This window comes from Syngnathus floridae, chromosome 2 (genome assembly GCF_059516105.1).
Source record: "Syngnathus floridae isolate MCC-2025c chromosome 2, RoL_Sflo_1.0, whole genome shotgun sequence".
NCBI lineage: Eukaryota > Metazoa > Chordata > Actinopteri > Syngnathiformes > Syngnathidae > Syngnathus > Syngnathus floridae.
The window spans coordinates 20,491,172-20,518,838 of record NC_142414.1 but is presented as its reverse complement, the minus strand read 5'-3'; the positions used below and the strand labels follow the sequence as shown (position 1 = coordinate 20,518,838).

Sequence of the window (27,667 nt, the reverse complement as noted above, 5' to 3'; positions counted from 1 at the left end):
TTTATTAAATCCTCTTACTCTATCATCTCATTTTAAAGAGAGTTTCAAAAGTGCTCTGTTGATACGGTTAAATTCTTAGACTTGTACTCAGACTATGTACTAGTTCATTGATTTAAGAACTTTTAAACATTGCATCAAAAGTTAATTTCATGATGCCGCTAGCTTGGTGCTGGAGTGGATGAAAAGAAAAATATCCACTGCCATGAACAAACATTTTCAAAACACTTTTGAAGCTTTTTGAATTGAGCAATTTTTTTGTGTACTAAAGCAGCAACAAATGTTAAAGGACACTGCATGAATCATACGCTGCTTTATTCCTCTATGTGTCATTTTTCAACACCAAGTGAGTATTCGGTCCAGGCCATTAATGGCTTTTAGATGCCGCCTCCTACACGCGTACTTTCCAATGCAATGTGAGTATGTCGGGTGCTAGCGGTGGTTTCATCAGAGTCCCATATGTTGCGTGGTTTTGCAACCGCCTGTGTCACAAACAAGACTCCTTTTCACTGTGCGAAAGCCGGCGTGTGAAAATCCAAACTCCTCACTGCCAATGATGCTAAAATGATGCTCTGCGGAACACGGCTGATATGAAAGGAATTGGACAGTACGTTAGAAAGGTCGTTGCTCACAATTACCTAGCATTGTGCAAATTGAAATTTTATCGAACAAACCCGATGCAGAGCTTCGAGGCAGATGCGCTAACGGTGCTGGCCTTATTTTTATTCTTACATGACAGAATGAAAAAAGGGTTTCAATTCTGAACAAAGCACAAATAAACTCTCAGTGTTCTCCTTTAGAGGTTCCGGTCTAGTCTAAGCACGAACAGAATCACATGCTGGAATGTGTTCAGCGTTTGTCGAAGCAAGTCCCCAACCCACAATCAGAGCAACAATGTTAAGAACTGGTTCTCTGCACTGGGTGTGGCCTGAATTCAAACAAAGCCAACCCCCTCCAGCGGGTCAACGCCTTGTGCGTGGACTGTGCGCACGAGCGAATTGGGGCCAGCAGAGAAGATCCAGGGCAAGTCTGCTCCGTGGATGGGGAGCCAGAGGAGGGAGTGCCATAAACGCCGCCAGATAGATGGGGGGAGGTGGGCTTGTGGATGTGGAGGATGTGGATTATCGTTCAATTAAGTGCAAATCTCTGGGCAGGAATAGGAGCAGTCATCAATGAATGTTTATCAGCTTATTTTAAGGTTCTTATCAGTATCAGCATACACGGATTTTTAAATGTTACCCTTTAAACGATGATACATGCATCTTCAAAGCTCTAAGATTATCTGCTATCTAGATATAGATGTTATTTTTGCTTTATTCTTAACTGTCTGCACCCCATAACACTTTTTTTTCAACCCCCCACCACTGGCACCACTGCTTTTAAATCTCTTTTTTTCTACGAGGGGGGTTAGGCTGTTAATGAAGAGCTCACCCCGAGCCTGTCCCCTGAGCTTGTCCGTCCGAACCACAAAATGAGGATGACAGTTGGGGGGATTTGGTGAAGGAGTAAATGGGGGAGGGATGGTGCATATTCTGGGTCAGACACTGGCCTCCTAATCTGGGCCCTGGTCAACATGCGCACGCACAGTAGACGGGACACCCCAATTCTTATTTACCTTACTTTTGCACAAGTCGTTCTATTTATCACTACTGGGTAAATGACATCATGTTGCTGTAGCCTAGATACTGTAACCCCTCCACATGGCTCACTGGGTTACAATGGGAGACAACGCCCTTGTCTATATAATAACCCCAGAGGTGCACCAGAGCGATGAAGATTCCACACTACGCGGCTCAAATGACATATTAAATATGAATGTGCATGAACCACATCACTCGCTCGCTTTGTATTGTGCCTCACCAATCGCTATCTTTTAATGATCCTGTGTGTGTATGTGAGATGTGCTAATAATGCCTTCGGTCACCTCTTTTAGAGCCTTCTTCTTGTGTTAGAAATTGATTGAGAATGAGCAATGGCACTTTCTGATATGCAACCACACAGGGCGGCATTGCCCCCACCCTCCCAAAATGTGACATGGAATAGATTTCTACTTTGTAAATCCAGGACCAGTTAATCACAGCCATTTATTTGGGAATTTGCACAACCTGTGCGAAAGCTGCATGGTGACTCAGCATCTCTCACTAAGTGTGTGTGTGTGCGTGTTTCAAACTCAGGGCTGGCGCGAGAGCAAAGACAAACTTTCATCCTTAAATTGACAATAGCCTCTCATGTACAGCAATAGGCATTAAGGGAAAGAAAGGGAAAGAAGGGGAAAAGGGTGATAAGGGAAAGAAGGGAAAGAAAAGAAAGAAGGAAAACAAAAATTCTCTAGTTCTTTATTTTTTTTCTCGTACTTTTTTATTGTATCTCTATGTATTTATTTGTCCACTCCTGAATGTGTGTGTGTGTGTGTGTGTGGGTGTGAATTGCTGATGGGATGGAGATTATGTGTGTGTGTGCGTGTGTGCGTGTGTGTGTGTGTGTGTGTACAAGGGGGTTGGTCGAGTTCAGAGTAGGTAGCAGGGTACTTTAAGCTTCGTGACGGAGCAATAGACTCCTCTAGTGGTCCAGTTTATGATTGCCAATGGACGCCCCAACATTCAACTTTTTTTTTTCATACGCATTAAAGATGTTGACATTATCTGAAGTACCAATCGACTTTGAAGGGTGAATTAAGCCTCAGTTTTCTTGTGGTTACTCAAATTGCACCCTCTCAAAAGAGAATGCGAGTTGGCCAAGAATACAATAAGGTAATAAGGCTGTGAAATACTGTCGGGATGTCAATTTATTAATTTTAACTTCAAATGTACTATGTAATTATGCAACAAAAGAAAACACCAGGGATCACATAAATGAATGTGAGTGTGACAAGTCCATCTCCGAGATTCTGTGGCAACTACTCCAAAGTCAGCGAGATAAGCTTCGGCTCCCCGCAACAACTCAACAGCCATATTTAAAATGGATGAGGATAATTGCCATTTTGAAATTCCCCCTGTTTTTAGAAGCAGGCAGGATTTGCTCACTAAATTTATAACCATACATAGCTGTAGCCAAGAGATGGCAGCAGTTGCAAAGAGAAGAAAACGTTGCTGAAACGTGTCAGGACTGTTGGGGAAAGGACTCCAACCTTCCCATTACACAAAGAGCTTTTAATCCTTTGAGAGACCTTCAATTTGATGCCTGAGTCTGCACAATTTACACAGCAAGACATAAAATGAAAGTAGATCATTTGAAGCGATGTGCTAGATTAAAGTGCTGAGCACTTCCAGGCTTTACAGCGTGGTAAAAAGAGAAACGCTGAAACATTACTGTACACACAAAGCACTTTTTCAAATCAAATATTTCAAATGAGGTATCACGCTGAGTTGAAACAGTGGTTTCGGACATGCGGCGGGTCAAGGCTAGTCAGAGGCATGAGCAGACATTGCAGGAATATTTCAGCAAGTTTGATGAGACCTTGCAGATAAGAATGTCCATGGAGGTTGGAATGAACACCTCATTGTTCTGCATGGTTCGATCCGGATTTTGCAGGAAAGTTCTAGATCTCAAACCATAATGCCTTTCAATAGAAACACTAAACTAATAGAGGCGTCTGGTCTCGACACAGCTCATCTGCTTGAAGACACTTTGAAAATAAACACTGCGGCTCGGACAAGAGGAGCAGGAAATAAACAGTCCTACGTGCAATTGTCCATGGAAATAAACACTCATCGTCTTTTCCAAAGAAAGTACTTAAACATACCAGCTTGCAAGAACTAACATGTTTATATTTCAAGGCCATGACACCTTTAAATGGACACAAACAAGACAGAGATGAAATTGTTCATAACTGACAAAGATTTCTTGCAAAGGACTTGAAATAACAACCAAAGAAAAACAATGACTAAGAACAAAGAAGGGAATAGATGTCAAAATCAAGCTTGAGTCGAGCATGTGATTTTGAAGGAATTCTGACATTGAGGCCCTCGTGTGGGGTCAAACAATTTGGAAGTCATCCAACATCTTTAGGAAAATATGCGTACCACCATCGTGCATGACATCACTCGAGACCTTCACATAGAGAGACATGCTTATTGTGTAGGTTTAACTTCACAACTATTTTAGGCTTATTTTTCTTTTAGGTTTTTTTGGTGTGACATGTCGACAGAGGGGTATGAATGATAGCGGCGAGCAAATATTGTGAAGAATGGAGGAGTCCTTGAAAACTTTAGTGTGTGTCACTTTATTAGCCTCTTATCTGAACAGAGGCAGAAACCCAGGGTCAGGATGGCCCTGACTACTGGGGGGGACTTTCCAGATACATGAGCAAGTGTCTCGTCCAAGGCTGGACATGCTGAGCAGGCTTTAATCTTAGCTCAAGCATAGAAGGAGGATGGGATGCCAAAAAGAAGAGATTTGACTAAATATAAAGCATTCCAAAACTACATCATTGAAGGGCTGCTGAAAAGAAAAAGGATCACTACAGGAGAAAAAAGGAACAAGAAAATCTATTTTAGGCTGAGGAATTCACCAAAGATGTGCTTGTGCCTGTGTGACTTTTGAAACGGTCCCATCTACCTGCGCCTCCATTTATGGAGGGGAAATGTACACTCTGCTGGTAATACCGTCTTTCAAACTAAGCACCTGCAAGCTCAATGTGCTATTGACAGGCTTTATAAAGGGCCTGGTCACACTCAAAGAAATAAATTCTTTGAGATAAAGTCATACAGTGGTATCGAGCAAAGCACTACAATTCGTAAATGGAAATAATGACAAAGGAGAAAGGCTGCATGTCAAAACCAGAGCAAAAGGTGTTCGGTAAGTACAGAAGAGCCAAGAATGCTCATCCCAAAGGTAATGCTGCCACCAAAGTCCACAAATGAGGCTAATTACGGTTTTAGCTAGGTGTGGAGACTTTTGGAAATGCATTGAGTTTGCATGTGACTCATAAGTAAGCGTGAAGATGGCAACAAAAAGCAGGTTGCTATTAAGCAGCTCCGTCGTCTGTTAATCTTAGACGCGATTGTTTGCCTTGCAGTTAATAAGGTCCCCAAGGAGACCAATTCTTGGGCTTTTGCAATAACTAGAACCTTAACTACTCAGCCAGACATGATCTTTGACCTTGACCTTGCCCTTATCCTCGCCAGAAAGTCGTGTGAGTGTTTAAAGCCTCACTTGAGGGGCGATACCACACACAAAGGCATGTGCAGGTGGACGCAAACAAGTTTGGCTGAAGGTTAAGAATATGGCATTTTTAGGTTGGATGTGTCACTATAAACCAACATAAAATGTAAAAAAAGGGTGAAATTCCAGTGAGCAATAACAGTGGTGCAAATGTCACATTTTTATATTGAATCTGACCACAAACAACACTGGCTGAAACAGATAAGACGGTGAGGAACTAGCTTGGTAAAAGTTCTTACCTGCAACAAGGTACTTGTGTGCTTCCGTAGGCAAAGAGAAAGGGAGAAACGGGAGTTATTGGAAGTTCTTCAAAAAATATGACTGAGGGTGTACAGGATGAGAATGAGACAGGATGTCGATGTCGAATGAGGCCACGTCGAATGATTGTGTCACTTGCTTTAAACGATGAAGTCGAAATCTGTTTAACTTTTCCAAAGTGTTGGTGGTTTGGTTTTGATAGCTGCTGGCATATTGCACCTGGAGCTAAACTGTTCCATATGTTTCCACTCAAGTGTGCGACCACCTTCAACACTGGAAACACGAGTGGAAGGCCATCAAGCACTGCTTTATTTCCTTCAAACTTGCTGGAAAAAGAATTGAAAAAGTAATTGATAACTGATAAAATATCTGTTCACAGAACACTACAAAACACCATTCTGTGTTTCCCATTTGTCATCAACAGCAATAAACCAACAATAAAATACACTTGTCCTTATAAGGTCAAATTCAACTGAGGCTGTGCACTTTGACCCAGCCCCCGAAAAGAAGCCACCGCCCTCCCAAACAAGAGTAGTTTTGCTGGAAGTTGTCCCAGGGTGGATATTAGCGCAATGTCCTCTGCTTCTCTGTTCACCCTCTTTACTTTCTCTCATTTTGCTTTCTCTGCTCTCTTCTTGATCCTCATTATTCCAAACTGGGGTCTCTGGGGGAGCAAACAGTCTATTATCCAAAGATGGAGCTTAAGACAACTTAAATCTCTGGAGGAGTGGCTATTTAGTCAAGTTGAAAGGGCCAAAGAGAAGCAGGGAGTGTGTGTCTGGCCTGCCGTTCCCATATCACTTAGGCTAATGTGATTAAGGGGGAGCGAGGAGTAATGCTGGAAGTGGGGGGTGGTCCATTTAGCTCAGTGTGTTGCTTCCAACTGATTCATGTCAGGGAGAGTTGTGGCTATAGATCGAGAGAAGTGGCTGAGCTCAGGACTTCCTTTAGCGCAATCAAACAAAATAAATAAGCTCTGGGAAACAGTAAAGCTCATCAAATAACGGTGCTGCCGCTCTTCAACAATGTTAGCATTTTCAGTAAGCTCATTTCATATATGAATCTGATGGCAAGACTGCATTAGGATACTGAAGGTAATATGGACAAAAGCTGGATTTGAAACCAAAAATCTACCCTTTAGCTTTATTGGTTGGGCAAAAGGCCAAGAAGATGGGATAAATAACAAACAATGATGGAACACTAACACAAACTACCCCAAATGCTGATTTGTTTCCATTTAAAAAACGTTCCACCCATAATGAAAACGGGAAGGAGGAATAATCTGTTCCAAGGTCAAACATCTGCCAACTTAAAAACTTTATTCACTGGCAAACTTTTGAGTTGAGCATTTCAGCATTCTTAGCTTTCAAAAATGATGAGTTAACCAGTGTCTTGACTGCAATAGCAAATCACAATGTGCAAAACATGTTGAAAGAAGGGGACTAATATAAACAAAAACTCGACCGCTAAATCAAAACTTTTCCTTGAAGGGGAGATTCTTCCACCTAAGGATTTCCTCTTTTCTCCTTTCCATATTCACCTGAAATGTTTTCTATTGAGGCTCACTCTTCAAAAGAAAAACCACAGACATGTTCAAACTGAAATCTGAAAGAGCTTCCCAGTGTTAACGCTTGTCCTATTTTGTTAATTTCACAACAAATTGAGAGGATCAAGAGTGAGCAGTTTTCTCTCATTCATTGGGATTCCAGTCAAAATGTCTTTGTTAAAAGTTGTGTGCCGCAAAGGAAGGGGGTCTTTGTTTCCGAGTTCTGATTCAGGTTTACCACATGGAGCGAGCCCACTGAATACTGCCCCCCCCCCTCAAAGAGACAGCCCCACTCCCACTCTGTGGACATTCAAGGCAGGAAGAGAAATTTGTCATCCGTCCCGCTCTTTCTTATTACATTGTACACTTCCAGAACCTCCCTCACCTCACACTAGTCAAGGGGAAATGATTTCTTGGCAGGATAGGATTTTTTTTTTGTTTTTTAAATAAGAATCATCCTGCCAACAACTGCATTTTTAATGTGTTAAAAGTTTTAACAAGCTTGCACGCCACCAAATCTCATCAGTCCTTTGTCATTGTCAACTGATCTGGATTGCTAATGGTGGATATCAATCCAAAGGATTAAGGCAGATTTAAAGTTGGCAAAGAGCTTCAGAGATGAGTGAGTCTGTGGGGGGCCGAGCACAAACAAGACCAATAACTGGGAAAATGGGGGTAAGTCTAAAGGGACACTACCGCATTTTCTCACAGGCAGGACACCAAGTTGTAAAAAGTGCTATCAGTTTCCAGCTGTGAGGCATAGACAAGCCTTTCACTATATCTCAAGAATAAATAGAAGCTAAGAAATAGGCCGGGGGGTAAGAGTAGGAGGAAGGGAGGGATGGGATTCTTGTGGTCCTTGTTTACTGCATGCAGCGCATCATTCAAGGGGCACCAATTGCCGTGGTGGCCTTCACCAAAACATGACTTGCCGGAGGGGGATGAAAAATAAAATATGCTGGTCGCTTTATCTCAGCGGATGGGGAATGGGGCGTTAGCCGTGCTGGAACAATTTGGTTGCATTCATTTGTTAGGTTTTTTTTTTTTTTTTTTTATCAATTGAAGTTTACCAAAAACTACTTCATGTCAGAACACCCTGGCCTAGAGTTTCTACACCGGTGCGGGCCAGCGATATTGTGATTTCGTATCAATAAATGTTTTTAGACAACTTATCTAAAGCATTGATGCATGCCACAGAAGTTTATGAGTTCTCACAAATCTGCCCGGATGAATTCAGCTTCTGGTTAGGGAGTGAGAGTTTGCCCTGATTTGACATGAGGGTGAGAAACCTTCCTCCCACACGCACAGCTTGATTATGAGCAGGCAACTCCTCCGACAATCTACTTTGACTGTGTTGACGAATTGAGAAGTGGGAGCTGCCGTGATTGGCCCAATGCAGCTGGTGGGACTGAGATGGTGAGAATCCAGAGTATGACTGCTTGCTTCCTCCTTTTCCTCCCAATGTTTTCCTCTCAAACTTTTAACTAAGTAATAAGGGATGTCTTTGAGGTCATAATCACAGAATCAAATATTTGACTTTCTATCAGCTGTTAATTATGAACACGTTCAGCAAAGGGTGTGCAAAGACAAACAAATGAAAATGCTTTATTCCGAAACAAGGCCGCAAATGGCTACTGTGCAAAGGGGGACTTGTTCCTTTCTTTACAGGTGGACAAACCCGATCGATCAATTCAGACATGTTTGCTGCTTCCAAATATTCTATATTGCAATAAGGACCTGGCAGGGACTCCAAAAGAGCAAGTTTTCCATATTAACCTAGTCAAGCGTTCCATGAAGCCAAAGAAGCATTGAAGGGCTTCACCAGAATTTATCATCTAATGCTGTAGTCCAGCGCTAAATGCCAACTTGGCATGAGCAGCCTTTTCACAGGGTTTTGCTGCATAATTAAAGCAAGCAGATGTCATCAGTATGCTCAAAGTCAAACAGGCCCGTAGACTTTCGAAATGCGCCATGATGCAACCAGTGACATCACTGTGTGATCTCCACCTAGGTATATGCTGTCCTATTATTTCTTGCAATATTACGTTGGTCTTTTTTTTCCTAACACATACAAAACACTTATTGTGTATTTAACAGCTCCTAAAGCGGTAAGAGGAAATTGCTTTAAAATTACATAATAAACAAGCTCATCAATTTGGTGAAGAAGAGAGACGGAGACGGATGATGTGGACTATCATCATCTATTAAGGTTTAATGATGAGAAGCACATTTGGGGAGGGCTAAAACTCTCAGCTCAAATGTCAGGCAAACACTTTGCTAGCATCATGAGGTGCGAGGCAGTTAATGATAATGTCCTTGCTTGATGACATGCACTGGCCTCTTAAAGATGGGGAATATTCTTAGTTTAAACATGCCTGCGCACTAGAAGATCCATGCACTCTTAAGCGAGAGTAATGAAAGAACAACGTCAAGTGGTGAGGCAGTCAAGATGCATCAAGATAAAGGTCAGGCAAAGAAGGAGGAACACAAAAAGAAACCAACGTTGCTCTAAAGTAACACAACGGCTCATATAAAGCTGTTGCGCACAACTTTCAAAGTAAAAGCTTCATATTTGCTCAAAAGACAACACTGGTGCCATTAATATCCATAAATGTCACACATTTCCCTAAAGTCGAGAAAGAGAGTGACGTTTGTGCAAAGCGGCGGTGTTTTGTTGTATTTTCTGTTTGGCTCGTGAAGGCCAAGATAAAGGGCCTTGTGTAAAGGCTGCCATCCATCTTCATCCGCCTGGCATGTGCTTTATGTTTTTCTGCCCTCGACGTGTCTTTTTGTCTACTTCTTGTGTGTAATGCTGTGTGCGAGTGTGTCTGTGTGTAACATTGAGGTTAATGAAGTGTATCCAACGCTTCCTCTTGGAATGAACAAAGCTTCATGAAGCAGACAACTGACTACACTTCCACTCCGATGAGGTAACACATACCTGAATACACACATGGCGTACTTGAGGAAGGCATTCGTGTGCTCACATGACAGACCCTCAAACAATGTCTTGTTTTGACAACAGACAATGGATGATTTTGCCCCCAAAAAATCCATAGAATGAATGCCATGCAAAGTGGAATAATTTGTTCCAAGATCAAGATCTCACTGTCATAAAATCTTTTTGAACTGTTAAATGCTTTAAGTAATATTTTACCATTCGTAATAGTTGTTCAAATGTATGGAGAATTAAACCACAGAATCGGTCGAACTGCTCACGCCAGAAAATATATCAGGAAGATGTTTTCAGAACAACACAATTTACTTAGTGGCATTAGAGGTATTGCTGGGTTAAACTAATTTGACAAGCATTTGTTTGAACTGAATTTACCACCTAAGAAAATATTAATTAAATGCCAATTTCTGCTTTTGCATTGAAATAATCGCCGTGATCTTTTCTTTCTTTTGTAACACCCGTAGTAGACAGTTTGGTCAAGCGGCTTGCAACGGTCGCATTTCCGAGGGCCCGCCATGTTTTAGGACCTTACGCAGATTGCGACACATGGAGTGCTCCTTCGAAAGACATCAAATGCTGCCATATGCTGTCCATAGTTGTTTTTTGTAACGTTCCCAAAAATCATCAGAATTTGAACCAAGTCCAATCCAAAGCCTTAGTATACTGAATAATGTCGTGTCACTTCTCCATTCAATGATGTCACTCATGCCACTCTTTCCTATCTCTCACTGCGTCCTTGCCTCTCAACCTCCCACATAATTCAGGTCACCGGAAAAGCAATCGCCTTAAGTGTTCTAGCGGTCAAGAGCTGATGACAACACATGCAGCTTGAGTCATCTGGCTAAGGTAAGAAGATCCTGGCTGAATCTATGACGCATACTAATGCTTCACATTACATAATTTAGCCATTTCACAGACACTATATCACAAATCGATAAACATGATAGTAGTCGGATAATATTTTCCAACAGCGTTGACCTTTTTCAACAAGTTCATTACAGAAGAGTCAATGTGAAGCTTGAAGGCGTGGTGACAGTAAATCTGAAGAAAGGAACCTCTTGGGCTTCTACCGAAGAGGGGAATAAAATTCCATCTATATACAATTAAATTCTGAAATACAAATGTGCATTTCTGCACACGACCAGCATTACCACCGCCTCCACTCTGTGCAAATAAAAGGTGCTGCAATAAAGAAATTCATACTACCCAATACAGACAAAGATGTTCTTGCCTTTCAGCTGAATCATTTGCTTTATTGTGGGTTACAATATCTCATTCATCCCTCTAATCACCTGTCACATTCCCAAACAGGAGTTATCTTTACCCAAAGCAGGACCTCCATTATGGACAAGCCCCAGCAAAGCCCAGGTGAACAACTTTGAAGACCCAACAGGCCGGCGGTGTCATGCCTGAATAATAACACCACTGCGAGAGGATGTGACACCATCATCAAGTGCTCAGCATCGGATTGTCCACAACTAAAACTTTATTGAAACTAATCAGTTGTTTGAGGCTGGCGGTTACACTTTGCCTCCTGTCACCAACCGCCATATATCTTCGACAACATTCCAAACAGCACTACTAGAGAAAAACATGGATCGTAACCACAGGTGTAGGTTGACGGAGTGCACATTTGTCGACAGACCACAGAGCCATTTAACATCGTTTAGGTTCCTACAACACGGGCCAGGCCTCACACTAGCAAAAAACCTTTGTTTTTTTCTTATTTCTTTGAAAGAACATCTGTAACCAGACCAATTGGCTTCACATATAGGGCACATTATTATAATCTTTAAGGTGAGATATTTGATGAGGGCGTAATTAGCCAAGCAGCAATCCTGACTGATGTAAGGTGGCGACTGTGATAACTGCCGCAATGACATCACTGCTGCAAAACACCTCAACATCCTTAAAAACAGCTATTAAAGCTAACACTGGAGCCTAGCATGGCAGCTCCCGGGGCTAACTTTCCTAATCCCCTACTTAAATTCAGTCAGAGGTCCAAGTCAGCTTACTGTAGCGTGGCTATGGGAGCTCGTCAGCATATGCTGCATACAGATAATTGGACCAAAGCTGGAATGAAGGAGGATGGGTCTGGCACACAGGCCGCTGCACCCGCTTGCCCCAGTATTTTTGGGCTTCCCTCCATATCTACGTCACCAACTCCCATCCCACCAACAACCCCCCTTTGCGCCCGCTGGCATGTGTGCAGCCAACAATGGCCACTTATGTTCCCACAGGGCAAGTAAAAGATGGTGCGAGGGCCCCACTCCAACGACATAAACACACACAAAAACTAAATGAGTAAAACAGACTTGATGCACACGCAAACACGCATGTACACTTTAAACACACGCATACACAAATAACAAACGCTCTTTGACAGGCAAACCCTTTTTTATAGCCTCAAATCGTTGTTCACTGGCGGTGACATTGTGATGCAGGATGGCGAAGCAGCAAAAATGAGCAGGATGGTTGAAATCTCAGAAATGTGAAACGAGGTGCAAATGGGAAACGTGGACTTAAGAGTGGAAATAGCAGTGAGTGTTTCAGACATCTGGTTTTGCAAGATGAGGATTTCAGTTACAGGTGGAAAATTTACAAGCTGCAATGACTTACATCAGAAAAAGATGCTACATATGACAGACAAGGAAACATGAGTACAGATGTTTGATACCACTTTTTTTCAGACAGATACGCAACTCCTGAGTAAAAGAACAAAAAAGTTGGCAAGGGGTGAGCATAACTCTGTAAAATACAACATTCTCTTTCTTAGTCGATGAAGGCAAGTAAATGTGTTAAAGTATAGGCATGTAATACTGTCAGGCAGAAAGTCGTGAAATGTAGAATTATTGGTTGCAACACACTAAGAATGCAAGGTAAGCGTTAATATGAACCTCATAAGCATGCACATACCGTATTTTCCGCACTATAAGGCGCACCGGATTATAAAGCGCACCTTCAATGAATGGCCCATTTTAAAACTTTGTCCATATACAAGGCGCACCGATTTGTAAGGCACACCTTAAATGAATGGCCCATTTTAAAACTTTGTCCACATATACAATATATACATTTGGCCCACAGGCCGGACTTTGGACACGCCTGCTGTAGTGGCTCAATATTGGTCCATATATAAGGCCCACCTGATTATAAGGCGCACTTTCGGGTTTTGAGAAAATTTGAGGTTTTTAGGTGCGCCTTATAGTGCGGAAAATACGGTTCTGTACTTTGATAAATTGCCTCTTCAGTGGAATATGAGCGGATGAACAAGGTGGCAATTCACAGAAAAAGGTTCTGTCAGCCTCGCATGGCGTTTACTCCTTGATAACAAGGACAAAATTGTGCCTTAAGTATCAGTGACTGGTATCGGCAGCCCTTGCGAGTACTTCATGGAGAGAAATAAGGCCGGCATAGGCCCGATATTGAAACCTGGTATCAGTACTTGGATTTGTTACCTTTGTTTTACTGAATGGATGAATAGATTCATCAATAATTTTTCCATGTCTTCATTGATCCGTCTCTATAATTCCGTCAGTTATTCCTTGTTATTATTTTGTCTTTCCCACAATGGGCTTTGTCTGTTTGTTGCGTTGGCACACTCTTGAGAGAAATTGAGCATCTGTGTTGTGAATGAAGCCACTTTCCAGCTTGATTTTATCAAGCGACTTTTGAATTTAGGGCCGGTTTGAACAGATGGAGCGAAAGACAGAGATAGAGATGGACACAGAGCGAGAGCACCCGCAAGAATGTCAGTGCAGGCCGACACAGGATCAAAATGCTTAACATGATTCAACTTGTCTTTTCATGGGCTGCATCATTCCTTCCTGATGTCTCCACTCTCCTTAGCCGTGCCTCCCTCTCCCCCTCTCACTGTGCATCTTTACACCTCCCATCTCGCCTGCAAGGCAACCTCGATTGCCAGTGATGTGAGTCACCCGGCTCACTCCTTGTTTGACCTTCTGCCCTCTGGGAAGAGGTACAGGAGCCTGCGCTCCCGCACCGCCAGACTCGCCAACAGCTTCTTTCTCCAGGCTGTTAGGGCCCTGAACTCGCTACCCCCTTCTGCGTAGCGTGCGGCACTGTTGCGCTATTTTCGGGAATGTCTGCTGTACGCGTTTTTACGCTCCTCTTAATTAATTATTTATTTATTTATTGTTGTGTTATTTTTCATTATTTATTCAGCACGCTTTTGTTATACTTGTTTACTGTTTGTCTGTTGTGAGCCATGTCTTGTCACCGTGGGATAGGGGGGAACGAAATTTCGGTTTCTTTGTGTGTCTTTGGCATGTGGAGAAATTGACAATAAAGCTGACTTTGACTTTGACTTTGAAAATCATTTTCTTCTCTCGCTATGAACCGAGAAAAGGAGGTCTGGGAAACGTCTCGTTTGGGAGGTTCGCTCATGCTGAGAAGGAGCAAAACGTTTTGTGTGTGCGCGTATGTGTAGCTTTTTGCCCTTGAATGGGCAGGAAGGGACTGGCGCTATTGTCACATGGAGGAGCTTAAGTTGCTCTCACAGAGAATTCCACACACATACGGCCAAGTGCAGGGTGTCCAGGGTGCGATCATCATGCCTCGGCATTACACTGGCATGCATTTGACACACATGCATGCATATAAACACACAACACTCATGCTGGTTTCCAGTTTCATACCTTCTTACAAAAATCTGAACACACAATTGTTGGCTTGTAAGTTCATTTTGGCTGATCAGAGTGATAATAAAGGTTGCACATTTTGATTGTCCCATTTCAAGATATATAATGCTGCTTTTAATTGCTCCCAAATTGCACAGGAGGAAATTGACATGTATTGCAGATTAAGAACCCTTAGAAAACCAGACCATACATTTGATGTAGATAACTTGATTAATAAACAAATAAAAGATGAACGCTCCACCTGCCATTTTTAGGGCACGGACTGCAAATGGGAATAACTCAAATTCCTTCCTCAGATGGTATAGACCTAATCTTATTATCTGGAAGGATATGAAAACTGCATTCCAGCCTCCTCCGCCCTCTCAGCGCCCTCCCTAGCTTTTTCTCTCACCAAGGTTTTGCCCCTTGAAATAAGACTGCACATTTCAAGATGTATCAAAATGCCATCAGGCATGACAGCCTGTCACTGACCTCATTAGAACACAGTTCATGCATATTTCTGCTTGTCTTTTTGTGGTTTCTTTTCCAAAAGGAGGATCCTCAAAAAGGTGTTCAGAGGAAGATGAAGAACATAAACCTAAGTTATGCTAAAATGTTACTTCAAACATTGCTGATATCGAGGGACTGGTTGAGTTAAAAAAAAAAAAAAAAAAAAAAACTTCCAGCTTCCTCCTCCAAGGAAACGCAAGGATGGAAGAGATGGGGGCACCGCACAAAGTGACAAGAGGACCTTCCACTTTAAAGAGGCGCAGCAATGAGGCGTGACCGCTCCTCTGACAGGTGTTTTGTCTCGCTCAGTGCAATGCGCTGCGGCCACTTCCACTCAAATGCCACGCAGAAAAAGAGGGCCTTAATCTATGCGGCAAACACACTAGCGAAACATTAGTGTCAATCAATGAGTCAGCCACACAATGGCCTGGTAAAAAGGTCACTGAATCAAATGACGGCACTTCAAAGCCTTGAAGGTTAACTGAGCATTTGTATTACTTGTGGTTCAGGTGTGTTCATTCTCAAGACCAGGCTGGAATTTAATCAGCAGAAATCTGCTGTAAGGCACAAAAAGAAAGTATTGAAATCCTCTTACAATGTACAAAGCCCCTACTGTGTTTTGGTGTTGCTGGGTAAGGTACTTCATCATTAACTCGCAGCCACTCTACCGCCCCAACAAAGATCTGAAAATACTTCAACATGAGAAACTTTGTAGAGTTGCCATCATGATCCACGGTTTTGTTGACTTTGCTTTAGATTTTGCTTGTCATGTTTTCCTTGTGTGATGTTTTTTATCATCTTGAACCAATGTCCTCAAGTGGTACGAAGCTTCATCTCACCATCACGACTCATTAGGTTTTTCTTTCCACCTCATCATCCCAGTCCCTTGACTTGACCAATCAGCAACCTCCAGCCACTTGCGTCAGGTCAAACAAAGTGTGCCTCGTTGTCTCATCAATTAGCTTGTCTTCTGTTGCCAGCGTTCTTTTTGTCTTTATCAGTTAATTCTGTCAAGATTCACAGTTTGGATGAAGGTGCTGGAAAAAGAAATGGTGAGCCCAAGTGACGAGGTACATCTGGACAAGACGTAATTTTCTGAAGGGAGCTGGTCAAAACCAAAACCTAGCGAACAAGACGACATAACGAAATGGGCACAAGTAAAACATGAAAAAAATGAAACAAAATCCAATCCAAACCAAATCCACAAAAACAAATTGTGCCATCTGTATCAGAAATCACAACTACGTCCACCCAATACAACCCTTCTCGAGTCAGTTTAATAACATCTCAGTTTAAAAAAAAAAAAAAAAGTCAAATATGCACAGCACTTGGATGCTCAAACAAAGCATTGTTGTTTGTTTTTGTCGCAAGCTAGTCTGCTGGTTACAGCTGAAGAGCAGCTTGGCTGGGACTGCACTAGCAGAAAGGGAAGGAAGGGCAAGAGAGGCAAACACATAAAAGGACATCTCTGTCATCCGGACGCTTTAATGACAGACTGGAAAAGCCTTGTTTTGACTGAAGAGCTCTTTTAATATGCATAACAAAAGACATCCTTCAGAGACCTTCCCTGGCAACGGCGCTCCAGCCCTAAACTGAGTCTTGTTGCGGTCTGCCGTGTCATCATCTGCCGCGGTTGAAAGCGTCATCAAAGTGGATGCGCCTTTAGCCCGACTAAAGCCATCTGCTCTTAGTGAAGCCCATTCAGAGGGTTGGAAATTGGTGTGCTTCACGCACAATGAGTTCCCAACAAAAGGGGTGCACAGTTCAACTGCTATGCCCGCTGAAATTGGCAAATCAACCAATCTCGCCCACTCACTGTACGCTTTAAAGCATCACTCATTGTTGTTTTTGAGCCTCTTTTCCGCAGAAATGCTGTCCGGTAGCCATCACGGAACACTGATGCCTTTTACACAAAATCACACGCGGCAACACGCCATCTCGCAATTAGATAATCAAACGTGTGACAGAATATTAGTAGGCAACTCAGTGCCTCAATTCCATTCAGTGATGTTTCTAACAGCGACCCATAAAATGGTGGGGAAAATATTGGCTTTGGCTGGTCGTGTTGATGGGGCTTTAGTTGATTGACGTACAATGACAAGCCACTCCCATCGCAAACGGATGTGTTAAATGGATTGCATCATGACGGCACAGGTTTCGAAGTCAATGTAGCGGTACCACTCAACTGCATTTGAAAGCAAACGGCACAATTCTGATTTTACAAAAAAGGCCACCCGACCAATTCTTGTACGTCTCAATAGGCAAGGTGTCATGTGCAGCACGTACTTAAAAGTCATCATCTTTCTCCAGAGGAGTGCCCCAATTTTACTGCAGATGGTTGGAGATTAGCCAAAAATCAATCTAGACTCCCTCAAATAAGAGCGGGACAGTTGGAATATTTCTCCTTGGTCTGGATGTGTTTAGGTCATAGGGTACAATATTTTGGTACAATATTATTATACATAATTTATAAAGATGTATGGCTCACATTGACTGGATAGATTGGATGTGTTTGTTAAGATGCAGTATCTTTGGCAGATATCAGATTTTTTTTTGGTTCAGGGGATTAGGAACCTGAGGAATTTCTTGTGTATTTTTTCGCTTCACGCTTTCATGACCCAAATCTAATTTGGGCTATATGAGCGTAAAAAAAATGTAATTGTGCCAGTTGAATCTTGTAGTGGAAATCCAGCCTCAGGCAGCCCATTTAAGGCAGTGTTTTACTGTATCATGACTGATTCCACAATTAGCAGTATGATACTAAAGATACAGTACTGTACAATAAATCAACTCATTTTCGACACAAAAATCCATGTCCCTAATTGAAATTTGGCAAATGCATTTCAGGCTTCGTTTACGTCTCATTTGCAAAAGTTGAGCCTGGACAGTAACAAACCTCCTGGACAGATAGTACAGATAATATAGAACATCATGTAGTCTCAATTCAACACATGTTCTGGTGAAGTGGTCATTGTGCATAATGTGGAAATGAATGTGTGTGTGTGTGTGTGGGGGGGGTGTTAGCGGATATGTTTTGGGGTCGTTATGATGGAGAGAATAAAGACAAGGGAGTGGTCTTACCTGGAGGGGTGTTGGCAGGACAAAAGGGAGACAGCACATGAAAGAAAGAGAAAAAAATATTAGGACAAACGTTTGCCAAGACTCCGGGCAACAACCAATTTTGGAACTAAAGTACAAGGCTACAATGTCTAGACTACATTTGAGTTCCTGGGCTTTGCATCAAACAATAGCCCAGATGAGAACGTTGCAGTAGTAAGACAGGAAATTGTATTCCACTGAATCAAATCTTATCCTGGAACAAGAGATAAAAATACAGCCACAATGTTAAAGTGGAAGACATTTGAATAGATTTCTCAATTGTACTCGTTTGGATTGACTTTTCTGCTGCTAAAATCTGACATTGAAATGACTCTATACAAATACAGGATAAGAATTAGTTTCAAAAGATGGAATGTACGAAGGTACTTCAAAGATGACAGAAGGGAGAGGAAAGATAATGAGTGTGGATTCCAGGAGAAGCTCTTAGTTTATCACTTGGGATGGTGCCTTGATGGAGAGATACTGCGTGGTGGGAAACAGCTATAGACAAAACAGGAGCACTATCGACCCCTATCCATCTTGTCAGGGTCATAAGACCTGTAGTTGGTGAACCTAGCAATACCCAAATTTATTTTCTGACCCAGAAGAAGGCTGAGGTGGACTCTGAGGTAATTTGGACACAACCTTATTTCTTGTTTTTTTACAAAGGAAGGAAAACAGTGGAGTCTCTGTTCGCAAGTTCTCTGTGATGGAAGTGGCTAGAGCAACAGAAGTGGAGTTGCAAAGTTTTTGTATGAAATTATATTTTTCAACCAAGAGTCTTGAAAACACACTTTAATATGGCTGTTAAAATAACACAAATAAACAAGTAAGTGTAAACTAACTATAAAGCAACATCATTTTGGGATCAAACACAAAAGGTGACACGCGGCTCCTGAGTCATCAGCCCTTTTTCGTGTCATCAAGGAGGAAATTATAGAAATCAATTTTTGGAATATGGGGACACAATGTTTTACAACTTTTGCTTCTGTGACGCAGATTTTTTTTTGCACAAATGAACAACAGACAAAAAACAGCACCTTAAGTTTGCTGGCAGCAAAGGTAATCAAGTTCACGAGCAATCTTCATTACTCTGAAAGCACTCAGCTTTATTGAGGTTTGGAGACGGGGGGGAGGTAGGAAGTGCACAAAAAGGATTTATTGATTGCACTTAATGCAATAAGCATGAAGGCTCCACGGCAACCATTTCATTACAGTCCTGCATCGGGGAACAGTGACACTGACTTTTAGAGGAGAATCACTCAGTAAGGACGAGAGAAAACGCTGACGCATGACCATATGGAAGCGAAGCCAGCCGTGGCCCGTTAGTGGGTCACTTAAAACTCAGTCATTTACACAGTCCTAGAATTTAATTAGCAATGGGTGCAATAGAGTTTCTGATTTGCTGTCTTTATGTGTATTGATCATGGAATTGAATCAACCAATCATTCATAAACAAGCTGTCAGGAAGCAATGGAAGGCTTCACGAGCAAGAGTGGGGAGCAATTCAGTGAGTTACGATGTCCTTTTCTATTGCAAACTTAAGGGGGAAGTCAAAACAATTTTTTTCTGAACAATAATATGTTTAATGTGGCCCCTTGAGTCTAAACGTGGCATTCTGGTGAATATTGCATTTGTGGTATATGAGTTAAGCAGCAAAATTCATCAGTTTTTATCCATGGCCATTTTGACACTCGTCTACTAAAAATGACATCACATTCGCCAGGTATCGTCACCACCAATCATGGCCCAGCCTCAGAAAACTGGTCCTGGAAAAAGATACCCATTCAACAAATCAAAAATCATCACAGAGAATTCGAACTGACCAGGTTATGAAAATTCCGCATTTGACATGTTTACCATTAATCATTTCAAGAAAACACATTTAACCCTTTTACCAATCCGGAGTTGATTTAACACCGGACTGTCAATTAAATTCCCAAAGCATGAGGATATGTATTTTTAGAATAAACACGAGAAGCGCAGTCATCACAAAGAAAACATCCTTTCTCTAGAAAAGGCTTTGACATGAATGATTATACACAAGCTTGATTGGTTTATGTTCTTTCTTTTTTTTTTTTCTCAAAATGTTGATTCTACTGGTGTTGATGTCAGGGTTGCGTATGCCTTAGTCTTTGCAATTAAATCATCTCCCTTCTCATTTACGGACAGCTGGATCATCGCCGTGCATAAACAGAGTGGGACCAATAGAAATAAACAAATCTGGAGGAGAGAAGGTCACGAAGAACAGTCAATGACAGTCAACTTTGTGTTCCAGCTGTTGCACCAACGATGTAAAGCGCTAGACAGACAACCCCCACCTGAAACTTCTGTCAACTCTTCATTCAACTTTCCCATCTCCTTCCGGCCATCCTGCCGCCCCCCCCCCCAACCCCCAGCCCTCTCTGACCCTATCCAGATCGGGTCAGGGCAATAAACAGTGGGAGCTGCTCTATGGAGACGTGTTGTCAATTCAGCCCCTGACACCTGTACAAAGACTGAGGAAACCAAGTCAGCAAGCTTGACACAGACATAGTAAATCTTTTTTCCTGAGGATTTCTGCGGGTTTCATGTTTTACAGTGATTTCATGTTTCTGGGTCTGTAAGTCCCCTGTTGGCTTGCTGGGTTTGAAAGATTAGGACTATTTCCAAAAAGGCCATTTTTATGATGCCGTTATTCAAAGAGGTTTAAGTTTGTGATGACAAGACAGGATGTTCATGGGGAAATTAGCTACAGAGTTCAAGAGTTCGAGAGGTTGAAACAGAAGCTCAAAACAGCAACAGCAACTTTTTCCAGGCACTTTATCAACTCCTGATTGAATTCCAGCCACTTTTCCCCCCTGGGAAGTTGTTACTGGATGGTCCGTGGTGGCCAACTAGTTCTGACTTATAAGCGGTCGCGCTCCACTTCAGTTCAGTGGTTGTTTGCCAAGTTAATAAGCACATTTGCACAACTCCTGCTGTGGTTGCACAAACATCAAAGCTCATAGTGAGTGTATGACAAATACAAGGAAAATCTCTGAACCATTACTGCAAGCCGAAAAACTCAAAAGTTTGTAAAAACAGACTGTGGGAGACCTGGCAACTGTGATGTCATTTGAAGTCAACAGCAAGTGACAAAATGGCCGTCTTAGATGGATAAAAACACGTGGATTTTGACTATCATTTATATTTCATAAACAAAACATAATTCAGAATACTATGTTTCGACTAGTTGGGCTGCACAGAGCAAATTGTTACAAGGAAAACTTTGAGCTTGACTTTCTCTTTAAGACTGTGAACCATCATGTGAATCATTTCATGATAACAAACTGATGACAATCACTTTATTAAAAAACATATTTGTTCAACTATTTTTCAAAACATTTTAAAAGTTGGATAGCAACAAAAAAATCTTACAATATCACAAGGTAATGAGTAACTTGAATTTGAATATTGTCTTACAATATCTACTAAAGTCAGCCCCAAATTTGTAGGTTGGACAAAAGCAAAAAAAATCCTGAGACTTGTTGCTGTGATTTTTAACTTAACTCCCTCAAAAGTAAAGATACTTTTCATGTAGTATATATGTAGTATATATAAGCCTCGTTTCTAACAATGTAGCTGAATAGCTTTTTATGAGAATTCATCAAAAAGCCATTTTGCTGTGACCAAAGGCACATTTTTAACTTGTGTGGTTTCACTGCTGAGGCCTTGTTGCATGTCGCCACCCCCGCCCCCATTCATCAGCCCTGATTAGGCTGCCAGCCGAGTATTGACCTCCCCTTGACACGCTCAAGACATATATGCCAAGTGAACTGACGGTGGGCTGCTTTCCCTGAGATGAATGAACACGCTATACACACACACGCACCATATGCTGTTTGAATAGCCTGACAGATATGAACGAAGACGCTCATGTTTGAGCAGGCCTGACTTAAAATTCACATTTTTTAGATTTAGTACACAAAATGAAAACTGCCACAAAAAGACAAGGGGGGGGGGGGTTGTATGTCTCGGATTGCCACGTACTTGTAGCGTCACACACACACTACGTGACACTACTAATCCTCCCCACCCTATCCACCACTTCAAGGCTTTGACCTTTGGCGGTGAGAACTTGCATGGCTCTGTGATCTTTCTTCATACTTCTGTTTCTGACCTTCCTCTCTTTGGCACATACTTTCCCCTCTTCCCCTCCAGCCCTGTTACTTTGGCGCATGTCTGCGTGTGAAAGAGTTTTCCCTAAAGATTAAAGGTCTGATTTCGGGGACGGATCTGGAGCAAGTTGATTGGTAATGGAATATTGGGAAAGCATGTCAAAACGCATGACCAACTGTTAAAGCTCATTTATTTATTTAATCATAAAATATTCATTTGGCAAAGACGCCCTCAATTTCTGCAGTATAGGATTCTGAACTCACATGAAAAGCCCGAATTGGGTCAAGTCGGAGGTACTGGCATAGTTTAGATTTAAACACATACAAACAGTAACGTGCATTATTCAGACTTCAACTCTTTCCCCTCACCAAAGTGAGAGCTTGCACAAAATCCAACCATATGTGAGGGTTTAAAAAACAAAGACTTTTTCGATCAATGTCTGGGGTCAGATTGGGGGCTTCTCTCAGCCTCATTCTTTGGCTCTCATCTCCACAAAATCAGAGTTATTTTAAGACCTACTGTATTGAATAACCTTTATTTGGATGCTACTGGCAGTATGCTTACTTTTAAGTGAATTTCTGTTTCATTTATGATAAAGTTGTAGGCCAATGTTGTTCCCTGTACCCTTATTACAGTTTTTTACAATTGTCCTAACACATATTTTGTGTTTTTTTTTTAGCCCCCCAGCCCACTTTTTTACCTGGGCTTTTATTTATTATTATTTTATTATTAACGAAAATATATTTAAATGATTATAAAAATGATTATTAGTTTTTGTTGTTCTCAAAGCTCTTGCCTATTTTGACAGTCCCTACGAAAGCTGGTGTATATTGATTGACTGCATGTACCTTGTGAAGTGAAAACAAGTGTTATTCTTTGGCAGAATATTTTCTTTTTGAGTCAGATTGCTAGTGTTTTTGTCAAGTTAGTTTGTACTGACAAAGTATTTCAATTCGAGCGAAGCATGCCCACCATCTTTTGTGGAATCCAGTCAATACCAGTTGAGTATTTAACCTTGCCTGCTTCACTTTATAGATTGTTTTTACTGTCAGGAAAACACTTTGAAAACCATATATGTGTGGTGATGGTTTCCTATTGGGCACCCTTGACACGCTAAACCAGTCCAAAGTGGTATTTTAGCAATTGCACTACGTCCTTCCTCAGTTCTGTCTTGGGCAACATTTGGCCTCATGAGAGACATGTTTGACCTCAGAGCAAAGCACCGTGAAGGAGAAGTCTGTAATCTAATATCTAATTATGGGAAACAAGCTCAGACTGCAAACCGTTTATACAGAAACAAAAGCACGCTCCAGGAAACGGGAGCGGACTCACACGCACATCCTAGGCATTGCCGTTAATGCGGAAAATCTCACGAAGGAAAGCAAATATGTCTTGCTGCAAATATGTCTTGGGTGTCTGGTGACATGAAGCTTCATATGTACTGTACAACAATGAATGAATGCATAGCTAAGTGTCATCATATTAAAAAAGCACATGCCTGCCTGCGTGAATCCCCGTGGGTGAAAAAAGTTAAGCACGGAACAGGGCAATGAGAAAGAATCCCATTGTTGGACCTCGAAATACCGTGACACAGGTATTCTGCTCAATAAGGCCCAGCATTGTACTGTACAGAGAAAGCAAAAAACATTACAAGAGGGAGGAGGGGAGGCTCGAGGGGCTACAAATGCTTGAATAACGACCTTGGCATGGATTGTAACCATCCTTTGGAAAACATCTAAGGAAATAAAAGCCCATTTCTCTTTTCCGACAATATCTTTCTTTTAAATCAAGCACAGCGTGAATGACTTCCAGAGGAGTTGTTTCATGTTGTCTTTGTCGATGTGTATTTTTGGAATGCCCTTAAGGAATGCAGCATAAAAAATCATGCCTACAATATGCCTATGAGTGACCGACCGACCAAATGTTGAAAGAGGCTGGAGAAACTTTACTCTTTTGTCTTAATTATGACTTCTTGAACAGAACAGAGTTAAGACTAAAATTAGTTCATCGGTAACCGTAGAGCTCAAGCAAAATGAGATCTATATTACACAATGTGATTTGCAGTTAAGATACAATATAAAAAACTCTTGAGGCCAGGATTGCATTCACAAAACAAAATAAAATATCAGGAAGTGCAAGACTGAGGCTATTTGAATTATTGAAATATTGGTGTACTGTATTTCCAAGTCTGAGAGAAATCAAACAAAATGGGCATAATCTTTGCATATTCTAAATCCAAAGGCACAAAGGAACTTGTTAAAAGCCCATCTAAAGAATCAGTTACTCGCAGCTGCCACAATTCCATTCGAGGATTCCAATCTCATCCATCAGTCCTCGTAGCAAGTGAAGTCATTGATTCATCCATTGCGGCCCAGTGCAGTTCGAAGGCATTCCGCTTTTCTCTGGCTCCTCAGCAAGCGGTGGCTGTGATCTAATTACCAGTGGTGAAATTAAGTTGTCTCCCCCGAGTCGAGCTGAAGGGACCATTCTTCTTGCGAATAGAAAAGCAGGCTGATTTTCACATCAAGTCATCTTCCCGGAAAGAAGCTAATGCAAGAGTGTATTAGTAAAGACCGTGGTCCATTGATTAAAGCTCACTTTCAAGCAACCCATAGATTTTAGATCAGTCCATTATGTAATGTTTTTTTCCAAGGCTTTCTTCTGATTGGTAGTGGAGCAAAAGCTATGTATTGTACCAGTATCTGTCACAGAACAGTAGCATCAAATACTGGTCAACACAACAATGTAGATTCATACATTTTTTAACTACAACTAATGAAATTATTTTTTAAGTTGCAGTTTTTTTAATGTGCAGGATTGTATTGTTTACATTTTGTTGTTAAATTAAATGACTTGTTACACGCGCCGCCTTGGTGCATCATCCCAAACCGTAAAATGGCAAATGGCAAACACTTGGTAAAACTCGCTATAGGTAGCCCAAATGAGGCAATAGCGTTGAGAAGAAAACTGATTGTCAGCATCATTTTCTTTTGCAGACAAAGGAAAACAAAGAAGCTTTATAGAAAGACCGTATATCTACGCACGTGTACCTTCCAATCAGATTTCTACCTGAGAACGCAACCAATTTTCACACGATACTATTGACATTAATCTTAGACGAGTTAGTCTCCAGCTTTGCGAATATCACGGGTTCAAACATATGTCAATGAGACGAAAACAAAGCTTCCCATAGGCAAATGTCACACTGACACCACTGCCGCTGTGGTTGCATTCCTCCAGCTTGTCTTTCAACAAGCAAGTGAGCTCACCTAAGGAAAACGGCTTGACCCGCTTCAGCCAACACGCATACTCACCAAGTGCTTTGTCCGACCGTTTTCTTTATGACTGAGACAGGACCACACACACATTGACTACTGCTGGTATTGTTTCCCATGGTTGCTAAGGTGTCTTTGAGGTAAGGCAGACAAGGGATGGCCACAGTTGTTTCAGGCCAATGAATAGTTTTCAATGGTTGCATGTTTACGAGGAACACAGTTGTTTCTCTTGCTCTGAGAAGCCCATGCTTTCTAAAATTTTGCTTTCCCATAATCCAACTGCTACTAGGTTCAGATACAGTATCGGTGGTGATTATGCAAAGCCACAAGCCGACGTTATGTGTGTGACATACTCGGAGAGTCCTTCTTATTAGGTATTCCGATGAAAAGGGTTACTTTTGCTCTCACTCAAGCCAAGCATGTAAAATGTTTCTAATCCATTTGTCAGACACATTGTTGGTCTTGATTATCAAATTCATTAATCTGTCATTTTATTTGTTTCATGGTGCAAATCAATCTCCATTCCGCTGCTGTGCTGGCAACCTCCTGTATAATAATTAAACACTTCCAGATAATGCTTGAACACGATAAGACAAGAGAGTGCATAAAGCAGACCTCGGAATGATCGCTTTCATTTGCCCGGTGAAACAATCATTCCGCAGGGCTCAAATTACTACTTGTGTCAAATTATCAGCACCATGTCTGCTGGTGTCATGTTAATCGGGGTTTAGCATGACAATGAGGCTTCCAGGATGAGCAAGCAGGAGAGGAGTAACATGATTGGAGAATATTACCCAGGTGCCAATATACACTGACCACAGATTTCATACAAATGGCAAGACTAGTGGAAGTACTCTCTGGAAATTGTTTTACTTAAAGATACATATGTTAAGTTTGAAATTGTGTTTTTGTAAATATTGCTGCAGTTTGTCTTTGACAGTGTACCAACAAGAACAGAGTCATGATGATAGGGACAAGGGTGAGCAGTCAAGCTGTTTCCAGCAGAGCTCATAATAAGCGTCGTCAACTTGATGCAACGAGATGAACCATAAAGATATGTGCTTCATGTTGTACTTTGGACACTGTTGTGACTCATCAGCCTTTTGACCCCCCCCGAGCTGATGGTAGATTTGTGGTTATCCGTGCCGTCAAACAGACGATGCCAGCAGGAGATACGAGACGCAGAGTCACACTTGGTAAGAAAAAAAACAACTTCAATATCAAACTCATCCATAACAATGTTGTAATGCAAAGCAACGATAAAAATCTATTTGACAGAATTTTCCTAAACTGGCATTTGGTGGTTGTCAAATCGACAACATGTTTTGTTAATATTTTGTTAACCAGAGCAGTAAAAAACAGGATGTACCAAATAAAACAGCACCACAAATTACAGACTCAATGTCACGTCCAGAAAACGAAGAGAAATGATCTGAACCAGTGATCATTCATGACGGCAGATATATTTCACATTTAAGTCTCTTTAATTACCAAGCTGCTGTGGAAACCCAGAAACACAGGAACCAAAGCAAGCAGCCAAAAGAAAGAGAAAGCAAAAACAAAGCCTGTACACTTGAACTTTGGTCAGACCTGTGAAACTATTTTCTCATATCACAGTAGTCTCACCTAAGACACAATTGAGTTAAAAATGATTTGAACACATAATTTGAAAAAAGAAAAGAAAAAGTCATATACAACTAAGTATGTTTCTATGATTTTTCTCCATGTGTTTCATCGCAGTTTGAAGTCCACTTCAAGTAGCTACCTGTCCTGGTCGCGGTTTTGAGAGGTATAAACTACCTCAAGAGCAGTTTCACGAGCTGGAAAATACAATGCTTCCTCTCACTGGCACGTTGGGGCTTTTATTGAATGGGACCATATGTTTTGGGAAGCTGCTTTTTATTAGGTATAATAGCTACAGACCTAAATTTGGCTGTGGTGTGGAGTGCTTCGAACCACTGCCTGAGTGGATTTGGAACAGGAGGCAGCTGCTTAGGCCAACTTTGGTTGAGCCACAAGACATGAAGCCACTGCTGCAGGTTAAGTTTTGGCAACATCCCCTTTTAAGCCCTTTATCCTTTCT

General features: G+C 41.6%; 1 protein-coding gene and 1 long non-coding RNA gene across 3 annotated transcripts in view; one reads left to right on the top strand and one right to left on the bottom strand.

The window, feature by feature from the left end:
• agrn (agrin) overlaps window positions 1-27,667 on the bottom strand; it is a 183,263-nt gene that overhangs the window by 139,743 nt on the left and 15,853 nt on the right. The window lies entirely within an intron of this gene.
• LOC148402533 (uncharacterized) lies at window positions 19,128-23,186 on the top strand. Its single transcript, XR_015857243.1, has 2 exons — window positions 19,128-19,231; window positions 20,342-23,186. It is a non-coding gene; the product is annotated as an uncharacterized LOC148402533 (long non-coding RNA).